Genomic DNA, 9,830 nt, shown 5'->3' with positions numbered 1-9,830 from the left:
GACACTCAAAAACAAGTGTCAGGGCTATTTTTTCGATGAATAGGGAGGCCTCTCCCTGGTTCCATTAACTCAGAATGAAACCATACAGCGTTGTCCCCTTACATACCAGCTACTTGTCTCGAGAGGTTGTGTCAGGGCTATTTGATTCATATGCAACCAATGAGACCATTCATAATTCATGTGGTCGATCTATTCGTCTCTATGTATTTCCATAAGTGTATCCATGATTAATTATTTAATTTGCAGGTGGGGAGGCATAGACCGGATACTCCACCCAATAGCAAACAGAGCAATGTAACAACGGCATTCTGCAATCAGGGTGATGAGAATATTATATACTAGGACAATAGATGGAACACCTCCTACAATCCACATGTAAACACGTAGTAATCCAGGCACGAAACAGAAGGGACATCAGGCTTTCAAACCGAACAGGAGGGGGAAGCAGGGGGGTGGCGGCGGAGGCTGGACCCAACCTCGGCGGCGGCGGCGGCGGCGGAGTCGGGGACGGCCGGGTCGACGACGTGCCCTTAGAGACAGAGCGGCCGTGGACTCCGGAAGGTGGGAGGCGCCGGTGCCGCCGTGCCTGAACCTCTTTTTTTTGAAAGGAACACTGATGCATTCCATTACATAAGATTGCTGGACAAATCGCCAGCTACACAGTCATTTACAAAATCTGGAAACTGATCAAGCCAGCACTCAAAAGTGCCTACATTCATGATTGTGCCGTACGCAGAAAGGGTGTGCGCGGCTTGGTTACACGACCTTGAAACATGTTTAATACATACATCAGATAGGCCAATCTGTAATTGAAATTTGATCTCCTTAAACACCACACCTAAGGCACAGAGGTTATAATCTTCAGATGTGATAGCCTGCTTCAGCACCAACGAATCGGTTTCAAAGATTACTCGATCACATCCCAGCTGAATTGCTGCATTTACGGCATGGAACATCGCCAGTGCTTCTGAATGTAGAGGCTCAGTCACATGTTCCAAATTACCTGCTCCCGCTGCCAAAAGCTCGCCTTTGTTGTTCCTTATAGTGAACCCCCAGCCTCCTGAATGAAATTCTTCGTGGAAGGCCCCGTCTATGTTGATCTTCAGGATATCAGCAGGAGGTGGAGCCCACTTTGAGGTACATTTGAGTTTTGCACTGTCTTTTTGCTACATAGAATTGATTGCATTAGCAAGCTGATGATTAATTGAAAAGGAGATTTCATCATTTGTTTTCATAGCATCTCCAGCATTGCATTTATTTCTCTGATGCCACCAAAACCACAAGAGCAAACAAGTTTTTAATTTTTCCTCCTCCTTTAGATTGAGCACTTCCTCCATGAATTTAAAGGAGTCTAGGCAAGCTAAGAGTTGGAGCCTAACATGTTCAAGTTGGGTTTGCCTCCATATGGCCTTCACTCTTTTGCATTTAAGGAAACAATGGCCTCCATCTTCATCTAATCTAGCGCATACAGGGCATCGGGTGTCCACTTCCATACCTCTGCTTCGAAGCTTCATTCGTAGAGGTAGGATGTATGTTGTCACCCGCCATAGAAAGTGTAGTATCTTATTGGGATGAGGAAGCTCCCACAGTCTTCTCCACTTAAAATCACCTTCTTCAGCAGCTGCACTGGAAGAAGATGTTAGACCTGAATGAGACTCACGGTCTCTAGCATCGACTGCTACCTTGTAGGCAGATTTCACAGAGAAAATACCTTTTTTATCGAAGTGCCAAGCGACGACGTCCTCTGCATGTTCCTGAATAGGGATTTGCAGAATTATGGTAGCATCTTCTGGAATAAATGTTTGCTAAACCAGCTGTACATCCCATGTGTTTGTGCTGAAATCAATTAGTTCTGCCACCTTAGTTATGATATTACGTCCTTTTTTCGTGATAACTTTCCTGGTGCTTTCCCTTGGTATCCAAGAATCAGTCCAAATCTTGATATTTTCCCCATCTCCGATCCTCCATATGATGCCTTTTTTCAGTAATTGCAAACCTTTCAATATACTACGCCATACATAGGAGATACCTTTGTTGGGGGTGGCTTCCAATATTGATTTCCCTGGATAATATCTTGCAGATAAGACTTTGGCACATAATGACGTTGGGTTTTGTAGCAGTCTCCATGCCTGTCTAGCTAGCACAGCTAAATTGAATGAGTGCAAGTCCCTAAAGCCTAATCCTCCATCCTTCTTTGGCTTTGAAAGTTTATCCCATGACACCCAGTGTATCTTTTTCTGTTTATCCATTTGGCTCCACCAATAACGCCCTATCATGGAACTCAGATCATCACATAGGGACTTTGTAATGTCAAAGCAAGCCATTGTATACACTGGGATTGCCTGTGCTACTGCTTTTTTTAGTATTTCTTTTCCTGCCTTTGACAACATCTTTTCCTTCCATCCTTGTATCTTCTTCCACACCTTCTCTTTTATATATTCAAATGTTTTTGTTTTTGATTTACCAACATAGGTTGGGAGTCCCAAATATTTTGAGGATAATCCTTCCCTTGATATATGTAACATCTGCCTCACTTCCTCTTTATGCCATGGTTTTGTATTCTTGCTATAGAGGATTGATGATTTGTCTTTGTTGATCATCTGTCCTGAACAAGCTTCATATGTCTCCAGAATGTGATTCACTTCTTGGGCATTTCTAGCATTCGCTTCCATCAAAAGTAACGAGTCGTCGGCAAACAGGAGATGGCTGATGCTAGGTGCTCCATTGCATATTTTGACTCCCTTTAGTCTTCCACTTTGTTCAGCAGCATATAGCATGGACGAGAAACCTTCAGCACATAGTAAGAAAAGATAAGGGGATAGGGGGTCCCCCTGCCTCAATCCTCTTTGTGGAATTATTATGTCTGTAACATCCTTGTTTACCTTAATTTGGTATCTTACAGTGGTGATTCATTTCATTATTAATTCAATCCAGCCACTATCAAATCCGAGTTTATGCATGATATCCTTCAAGAAACTCCACTCTACACGGTCGTAAGCCTTACTCATGTCTAGCTTGACTGCTGCATAGCCCACCAATCCCTTTCTCTTTCTCTGCAGGAAATGTGTTAATTCATATGCCAAGAGGATGTTACCTGATATTAGTCGTCCTGGTACAAAGGCACTTTGGTTTGGCGATATTATGTCTGGAAGAATTAACTTTAGGCGGTTGGTAATTACCTTGGATACTAGCTTATATGTCACGTTGCATAGGCTTATGGGTCGCAGGTCTTTGATCTTCTCTGGCTTGGCATTTTTTGGAATAAGCACCACTAATGTGTCATTCCAGTTTTCTGGTATTTGTCCTCCTCTTAGAACATTGAGGACTTCTTTTGTAACCTGCTCGCCCACCATATGCCAGAAACGTTTAAAGAAAACTGCTGGCATCCTGTCTGGACCAGGGGCTTTTAGATCACTGATATCATTTAGAGCAGCTTTCACTTCTTCCTCTGAATAATCTTCACATAATATTTCATTCATTTCTGCAGTTATCTTCAGATGGACAGATTGCAGAACAACCCCATTGCTTTGGCTTGCCGTAGAGGATAAAATGATGAAGAAGTAGTCTGCTATATGCTCCTTTAGAGACTCGTTTCCCTCAATCCAGTGGCCATCCTCTATCTTCAGTCTCTTCAGTGTGTTCTTTTTCTTCCTTTCTGATGCAAATGCGTGGAAAAAAGCTGTATTTTTATCCCTTGACTGAAGCCACTTGACGTGAGCCCGTTGGCGCCAAAAAGTATCCCATTGGTGTTCCAGCCTATCTAGCTTATCTCTCAGGAAGTGCTCTCTAGCTATGGATTGTTGATTGATTTCTTGTCTTCTCACCTTTTCCAGATCCTTCTTTAGTTCCTTTATTCTTTTCGGAAGGTCGCCCAAGACATTAGAGTCCCAATCTTGGAGGTCATGAGCCACTGCTTTTAATAGTTGTGAGATGCTTCGGCCTCCTCCAAGTGAAACTGATGTCCAAGCATCGTTTACAATTTTCTCACATTCTTCCTCCTGTAGCCACTTGGCTTCAAATCTGAAACTGTGTGCATTATTTGCCCTTGTTGCTGCATTGCTTGATTTTTCCACAAATACAGTAACCGGCCTATGATCAGAATGACAAGGATCTCCATTTAGGACCTTATACTCAGGAAACCTCATGCACCAGCTTCTTGACGCCACCGCTCGGTCTAGCCTTTCCTTAATATAATTGGCTGCTGTATGGCTATGGTTGCGCCAGGTATATCTATCACCAATATATCCTAAGTCTCGCAACCCACAGTCATCTAGTGCTGCTCTAAAGTTCTCCATTTGGTTATGTGCTCGGGGTGGCCCTCCTCTTTTTTCATGACTATATAAGATTTCATTAAAGTCACCTGCGCACAACCATGGGAGGTTTAGTTGTTGACGAAGAATCCTCATAAGTTTCCATGTTTTCCACTTTCTATCCCTTGCGGGTTCTCCATAAACACCAGTAAACCGCCATCTGAAACCGTCACTTTCCACCACTTCGACATCAATATGATATCTTGAATAATTGTGCAGCTCAATGTTTATTCCCTTCTTCCACATCAAGGCCAGGCCACCGCTTTTTCCATCACAATCCCTAATCACCATATTACTCATGCCAAGTATCCATTTGAATCTTTCCATCCTCCTTCCATCCAATTTTGTCTCCGAGAGAAAGAGGATGTCGGGGTTCTGAAAGTGCGTTATATCGACTAGAGGGGGGGTGAAGAGGCGATTTTTATGAAAGTCTTCAAAACGTGGAAGTTATGAAGACAAACAGTAGAGATATGCCTATTACTATGCAGCGGAAGGTAGACTACACTAGGCAAGCCATGGTCAAGTATCAACAGAGTGAAAGCACAGTGACAAATAGCTGTAGTGTAATAAGGATCAGGTAGGAAGATGTTATGAAGCCAAACAGATCATTCACTCACGTTGTGAGGACAAAAGATAGAACAGACATGCAATGACTTCACAATGAGTAATCAGTAAGTAAAAGGAAGTGAAGACGAAACCAGTGACTCGTTGAAGACAATGATGTGTTGGACCAGTTCCAGTTGCTGTGACAACTGTACATCTGGTTGGAGCGGCTAGGTATTTAAACCTTAGGACACACAGTCCCGGACACCCAGTCCTGAACGCGCAGCTCAGAACACCAAGTCCTCACCGTATTCTCCTTGAGCTAAGGTCACATAGTCCTCGCCCAATCACTCTGGTAAGTCTTCAAGGTAGACTCCCAAACCTTCACAGACTTCGTTCACTGGCAATCCACAATGTCTCTTGGATGCTCTGAACGCGACGCCTAACCGTCTGGAGGATGCACAGTCCTCAAGTGTAGTAAGTCTTCAGATCACACAGACAAGAAGACTTAAGTGATGCCCAATTCTCTCAGGCTCTGGTGGTTAGGGCTTTATCCTCGCAAGGAATTCTCTCTCAAAGGCTTCGAGGTGGGTTGCTCTCAAACGACAAAAGCCGTACTCTCAATCTGAGCAGCCAACCGTTTATGGTTGTAGGGGGTGGGCTATTTATAGCCACTTGGCAACCCGACCTGATTTGTCCAAAATGACCCTGGGTCACTAAGGAACTGACACGTGTCTCAACGGTCAGATTTCAAACTCTCATGGCAACTTTACTTGGGCTACAAGCAAAGCTGACTTGTCCGGCTCTGGACAAGATTCGCTCTCATTGTCTTCACTCGAAGACATAGGTTTTTGGTTTAGGCATCACTTCAGTCATTCTGACTGGTTCTCCTGGACCCCACTTAACAGTACGGTGGTTCCTATGACTCAACACAAAAGAAAAAGAACTACGAAAGATCTAAGTCTTCGAGCTCCATAGGCTTCATATCGTGTCTTCTTTTGTCATAGTCTTCAATGTGAATATCTTCATATACCACCTTTGACTTCAATGTCTTCATACATTTTTAGGGGTCATCTCTGGTAGTAAAACAGAATCAATGAGGGACTTCTACATGTGTTATCCTGCAATTCTCACAAACACATTAGTCCCTCAACTAGGTTTGTCGTCAATACTCCAAAACCAACTAGGGGTGGCACTAGATGCACTTACAATCTCCCCCTTTTTGGTGATTGATGACAAACTAGTTGAAGTTTTCAACGGGGAATATAGTCTGTGAAATTGTAAAGGATAAGGAATTGTCTTCATAAGTTGCAAGGGCTCCCCCTGAAGATGTGCATATAAGTTAATTTGCTTTTGGAATGCAAATGCACATGGCAGGTTGTACTTGTGGAGATCCACTTCAGCTTATGATGACAATCCACTATGCATGTGAAAGTATATGAAGATAATGACATGCATAATGGAAAATGGACGTCTGCAGAATGAGATAAGTGCGGAATTTATCGTCGCACATGCGGAATTTATCTTCGCAAAACAGGGTGGCAAACAAGTAGCAGACGACCATCTGGTTTAAGTGTTACAACTCATAAGAACCAAATGTAGCAAAAACGAGAGTTGTAAGCACGAAGCAAAATATAAGGCACCCGCCCATATGAACCCGCTTGAAGACTATTAATCTCATATGATTCTCCCCCTTTTGTCAGTAATGACCAAAAAGGTTTGAAGACATAGAGCCTCTACTCGTTCCCATGAGGAGTAGATGAAGTAGCAGGGTTGTTGATGTTGTTTGGCGGTGCAGAAGAGCTTGGAGGTGCTGAAGCAGATGGTGGTGAAGTAGCATCGTCTTCTTCCTCAATGATTCTGGCAGTGACTGTGGCAGCAGAGGAAGAAAACTCAGAGTCTTCAAGAGATGGAGTCCCCAGCAGCACAGCTCTTCGAGGAGGTGTGGAGTCAAATTTGAGTCTCTTAGTGAAGCCATCCTCTTGAAGATCAGCTTCAGAAAGCATCATCGTTAGCCCTTTCCATGTGCGGCGACAGGTTTCATGGGCAACGAAAGCGTTCTTGGTGGCAAGATTTAGAGTGCGATTAACATCCACCAAGAGGCTTTTCATCTGACGCTTCAGCTAGTCATGATGCCTATCTTGTTTCTGATGAAGGGCCACAAGAAGCTCTCGGTTGTTGAGAACGCGAGTGCGCTTCTTGGGTCTTGAAGCAGTGGCACTGTCAGTGGCTTCAGTTGAAGCAGGGTGTGGTGCACGTGTAGTGCCAGCCAAAGGATACACCCGAGAAACTGCTTCACCGCCTTCAACATTTTAAGTGAAGCTCTGATGTTCTGCATTCTGAAGACTTAGAGGTTGCTTGCCAGGCTCAGAATATATGGCTTCAGTTGACATGTCCATGTCAGACAGGAAGATCCGATGGTTGCGGGCTGAGGGCTGATACTTGATGGCGGAGTGTAGCTTGATCAGCCGCATGACCCAAGGGGCGTAGAATTTCAAACCAAGCAGATCCATGCCTGATGCAGCAAGTTGGCGTATGAAGAAGTCCTGTGCATTGAAGCATTTGCCATGAAGTATGTTGAAGACTAAAGTCTTCATTGCCCCCTGAAGCTTGGCATTTGGAGAGTGCCCTTTGATAGGCCAGAGAGTCCGCCGGATGATGTGATAGATGGTTCTGGGCAGGTACTCAAGGTCTTCAACAAAGAACTCTGTGGGATACGCAGCATCTGGGGGCAATGGCTTCATCATGCTGAGCATTTGGCTCATATTAGGTTCTGGCCGCTGAAAGATGCTCTCAATAGCTTCAGCATGCAGTTGACAGCCTTGCTCAAACAGATCACCTGGAGTGGGCAAGCCAGTGAGCTCAATGATGTCAAATGCATTGGCTTCATGATGGACGTTGCCAGTCATCCACTCCAGGATCCAAGTCTTCGGATCTCTACTGTATCCTTTGATGTGAAGGGTGGCATAGAATTGTAGCAGCAGCTCTTCATTCCAATGCTCTTCATCAGTGACAAACTGCGGCAGACCCACTTGCTTGAAGCAATCCAACGCTTCTTCTAGACAGGGCAGACCAGCTATAGCTTCAACGTCAAGGCGCTTGTGTGGAAAGATGCGACCTTGGTTGTAAAGAATGCAAGAGTAGTAGCTTCGCTGAGGATAGCTCCAGAACCGATCAGATGATATCCTTTCTCTTGAGTAGGGGTTCTTGGAGCTATCGAAGAACGTGTTGTCTGCCCTGAAGCCATTGATGTTGAAGAAGCCAGGTGCTGATGCAGGACCTGGAAACCTTGGCAGTCTGGGAATTGGCTTCTGGACCTGAGGCCTGTGCTCAACATGATAGTTGAATTGGGGACCTGCAGCAGACTCAGGAACAGAAGCTGTGGGTTCAGTGGCTTCACTATCTTCTGAAGCTTTTGCTGGGGAGGGCTCCACATTAGCTTCGTTGTTGGTTGTGGCAGCCTCAAGATTTTCATCCTCCGCTTGACTAGCTGGAGGGTCGGTCACAAGCATGTTCTCCTGGAGAACTGCTTCTTGGTGGAGCTGAGGAGTGGGCTCTTGTGGTGCTTCTTCTGCGGCTGATGCAGCCGGAATGTCTTCAGCATAGACTTGAGGCCTTGGACCTTTGCGAAGCCTGCGGAACGCAGACGACGCCTGTGGGGTTGGAGTGGGCTGGGCCTCATAGTCTTCTTCCTCTTGAGGGCGATCCGCCCATGAAGCATCCTGTGCAATTGGTGTCAGTGGACGACCAATGCTGATGAGTTCACTGTGTTCTAACTGAGGAAGGGTTGCATCATCTTCTACATTGTCACAATGACCAATGTCTTCAGTAGCGATGGGATCAGCTGCTGGAATGTCTTCAGCTTCAGGAGCCTCTGTGGAAGCAGGCTCATGAACCGTCAGTTGACGTTTTGCGTCAGGGTGAACCATAGAAATAGGTTCAACTATCAAGGGCTCTGTGGGAGCAGCCCGAGCTTTCTTGATCTTTCGCTTTTTCTGAGTGGGGGCAGAAGGAGAGGCTTCAGAGTGTTTCCTCTTCCTGGCTTCAGCCTCTGTAGTTCTCGTCTTCTTGAGCTCTGAAGCGGTTGACCGGCTCTTTGGCTTCGAGCCAGTCGTTTCACTAGTGGCTTCTCTCAAGAGCATAAGTATTCTACGGTGGGTGAACAAATTACTGTTGAGCAATTGACAGAATTGAGCATAGTTATGAGAATATCTAGGTATGATCATGTATATAGGCATCACATCCGAGACAAGTAGAGCGACTCCTGCCTGCATCTACTACTATGACTCCACTCATCGACCGCTATCCAGCATGCATCTAGAGTATTAAGTTAAAAACAGAGTAACGCCTTAAGCAAGATGACATGATGTAGAGGGATAGTTTCACGCAATATGATAAAAAACCATCTTGTTATCCTCGATGGCAACAATACAATACGTGCCTTGCTGCCCCTTCTGTCACTGGGAAAGGACACCGCAAGATCGAACCCAAAGCTAAGCACTTCTCCCATGGCAAGAACAACCAATCTAGTAGGCCAAACCAAACTGATAATTCGAAGAGACTTGCAAAGATAACCAATCATACATAAAAGAATTCAGAGAAGATTCAAATATTATTCATAGATAGACTGGATCATAAACCCACAATTCATCAGTCTCAACAAACACACCGCAAAAAGAAGGTTACATCGAATAGATCTCCACGAGAGAGGGGGAGAACATTGTATTGAGATCCAAAAAGAGAGAAGAAGCCATCTAGCTACTAACTATGGACCCATAGGTCTGAAGTAAACTACTCACACTTCATCGAAGAGGCTTGGATGATGAGTAGAAGCCCTCCGTGATCGATGCCCCCTCTGGCGGAGCTCCGGAACAGGCCCCAAGATGGGATCTCATGGATAGAGAAAGTTGCGGCGGTGGAATTAGGTTTTTGGCTCCGTATCTGATCGTTTGGGGGTACGTAGGTATATATAGGAGG

The sequence above is a fragment of the Triticum aestivum genome, chromosome 7A (assembly GCF_018294505.1).
Source record: "Triticum aestivum cultivar Chinese Spring chromosome 7A, IWGSC CS RefSeq v2.1, whole genome shotgun sequence".
Taxonomy (NCBI): Eukaryota; Viridiplantae; Streptophyta; class Magnoliopsida; order Poales; family Poaceae; genus Triticum; species Triticum aestivum.
The sequence above is the reverse complement of the archived record's forward strand: the minus strand, read 5'-3'. Positions refer to the sequence as shown.